This window comes from Silene latifolia, chromosome 11, assembly GCF_048544455.1.
Source record: "Silene latifolia isolate original U9 population chromosome 11, ASM4854445v1, whole genome shotgun sequence".
NCBI classification, from domain to species: Eukaryota; Viridiplantae; Streptophyta; class Magnoliopsida; order Caryophyllales; family Caryophyllaceae; genus Silene; species Silene latifolia.
In genome coordinates this window covers 73784268-73787349 of record NC_133536.1, presented here as the reverse complement: position 1 = coordinate 73787349, position 3082 = coordinate 73784268, and the positions used below count along the sequence as shown (strand labels likewise).

The 3082-nt window shown below is 40.4% G+C and overlaps 1 non-coding gene across 1 annotated transcript; it reads left to right on the top strand.

Moving 5' to 3' along the window:
* The first annotated feature begins 1003 nt into the window (after window positions 1-1003).
* LOC141616647 (small nucleolar RNA R71) lies at window positions 1004-1110 on the top strand. Its single transcript, XR_012530979.1, has one exon. It is a non-coding gene; the product is annotated as a small nucleolar RNA R71 (small nucleolar RNA).
* The last annotated feature ends 1972 nt before the right edge of the window (window positions 1111-3082 follow it).

Below are 3082 nucleotides of genomic sequence, written 5' to 3'. Positions count from 1 at the left end.
TTCATTTTTCTTTGAAATTTCTTCTTTTGATTGTTCTCCATCCTTGGAGTTTTGCACAATTTCTTCTTTGTCACTAGCTTCCACAACTTCATCCTCAACTTGCTTCTTTGGTGCTTCATACCTTGTACCACTCCTCAAGTGAATGGCACTAACCGTTTCATGTCTTGGGGGATTACCTTGAGGTGGTAATTGCCCCTTTTGTCTTTGTGAGCTTGAAGATGCTAGTTGAGTCAATTGGGTTTCCAACATTTTGGTGTGAGCTAGGATGTTGTTGATGGTGATTTCCTTTGCTTGACTATCTTTTTGCATTTGAGTGAAAAACTCTTGTTTATTATTTTGCATTTGGAGGACCGCTTTTTGGACATCAAAACCTTGGTCATTTTGTTGATTGTATGGAGTTTGATTTTGGTAACCTTGGTTTTGGTTGTAAAAGGGTCTTTGATTTTGGTTTCTCATGGGAGGTGGGGTGTATGTTGTTTGAGGGTTTTGAACATTTTGGCTTTTGTATGAGAGATTTGGATGGAATTTGGTGTTTTCATTGTAATAGTTCTAATAAGGGGTACCACTCTTGTATGCTTGAAAAGCATTCACTTGTTCATTTGTTCCCCTACATTCACCTTGTTCATGTCCCAAAGTTCCACAATTCTCACATATCCCACTTGGGATTGATGAAGATGCCGTCATGGCATTAACATGATGCTTTGGTGATTTTGAGGCTTCTTCAAGTCTAGCCATAGCTTTTTCAAACTTCAAATTGATGGTATCAATGTGAGCACTAAGTTGAGCACCCAATTGAGTAATGGAGTCCACTTCATGCTTTCCTCCTCTAGTAGCCTTGCGAGGTCTACTATATTGTGAGTTATGGACCGCCATTTCCTCAATTTTGTTCCAAGTTTGATTGTCATCAACTTCGGTGAACATTCCATTTGATCCCATGTTGAGAATGTTTCTTGAATATTCATAAAGACCGTTCCAAAATTGTTGTACCAAGAACCACTCGCTAAGTCCATGGTGAGGACATGAGCGACAAATTCCCTTGAATCACTCCCAAGCTTCATACAAAGATTCGTCATCCCTTTGCTTAAAGCCCGTAATTTGAGCTCTTAGCATGTTAGTATTTTCCGGTGGATAGAACTTTTTGTAGAAAGCTAGAGCCAATTTCTTCCAAGAATCAATTCCGAGAGTAGCCTTATCAAGGCCTTTCAACCATTGTTTAGCGGTGCCAATTAGAGAAAAAAGGAAATAAGACCCATCGAATTTGGTCTTGAGTTACACCGGTTTGAGAAATCGCATCACAATTGATGCGTGTATAAAATATGATGTTTCACACTTTATTCTACACGCATTTCAGAGCTCAAATGTGCAATATATGCCATTATTTCCCTATTTTCCACTACTTTCGTGTTTTTGTCTATTATTGCAGAAATATGAAGAATTGAGCGGAAATCGAGCCGAATCCGTCCCTAAGTAATTGACATTGCATTTGACATGAAGTATTGACTCGAGGAATGAGCTTGGTGCGCGTTTCAAGGCCTAAAGATAGCAAAAGCATGGGTGTGTACGAGTTTAACAAGCGAAGAAGTGCTTCTCGACATTGCAGCCTGCTTCAGATGGCTATATCTCGAGTTCTAGACCTGATAATCGAGTGATTCCAATTGGAGGTGAAAGCTTATCCTCTTAGCTTTCCAACGCCGCGTAGAACGACTTATTTGACCAAGTAACGAAGAAATGGCAGCTGTTTTAAGATCGGTGCGCGCTGCAGAAATTCGTCGAAATGCATTCTCAGTCTGAAGACCCTTGGTCGATCGACTGACCCACATGGTCGATCGACCAGAGCGCGATTATCAGAAGCTACTGTTCATAGATACTCAGTCGATCGACTGGGTCTAGTGGTCGATCGACCACCCCTCGACTCTGACGCAAATTAAGAACGAGAATTAGAAGCCCAATTGTAATTAGTTTTTAGGTTTTTGCGTGACATCTCTATAAATAAGACCTCGAACATCGGTTTGAGGAGGCATGGAGTAGGGGTTAGTCCCATCTATTGATTTGACTTTACCGTTTAGATCCAATTATAATTAGTTTAGTTTTCAATAAAGTTCTCCTTTTGCAACCTCGAATCTTCCCCTTTCTTTTATTCGGTATTTCTGCTCTTTATTTCAGTATTATTTCAATTCATTCGTAGTTAGGTTGTTAGTTTAGATCCCAAACCTTTAATTCAGTTGTTGCAATTTATAATTCAAGTAGTTTAGTTATGCCTTCACTATTCGTTTTTATCGCTTTATTAGTCGTAGCTAGAATTGTTATGCGTAGCTAGAAACCCCGTGCTAAGATGTGAGGGGACCTGCGGCGAAGACGATGTAGATTAGTAGACCTGATGTCGGCCTTTGGTCGATCGACTGGATTAGTCAGTCGATCGATCGACCCGTGGTCGATCGATCGTTTAGCTAGTCGATCGACTGACGCGCGATAGATTAGCACCGTCTCAATGTTTTAATTGCAATATTTGACAACGAGACCGAGAGGAGACTTGTTAAATGCTTAGTATTTGACCGACCCACAAGATCGAGAGATAGGGGAGGGCAAATAGATTAATAAATTGAGACGACTAAATTGCTAAGATCGAAAGATAAGTAATTTAGGCATTAGGAATCACTTTTTAGGGCGAGAGCTAGTATTAGTGAGACCTAGGGACCGAGCATAGGTGAGAGGCGCTACTAGTTAAGAATGGACCGAGAGGACTTCTTATTTTCCCACCTATCGTGATTATTCAGACTTACTTAGGAACCCATCGTCGTAGCTGCAGTGAACCGACCGTCTTAGCATTCTTTTTATTATTGTTTACATCTCTTTTTATTACTTGCCTTTTATTTATGCATTTAGACTTAGTTATAATTCACTCCAAAACCCCCCACAACTGTTACCCTTAGACTAGAATTAATAACAACTATTATCTCCCTACCTCCCTGCGGATCGACCCTTACTACCGCTTGCTAGTAGTAGTTTGGTTTTATAAATTTTATCTTTGGTACTCACAACGACGGTATCAAATTTTGGCGCCGTTGCTTGGGGAGGCGCGCTA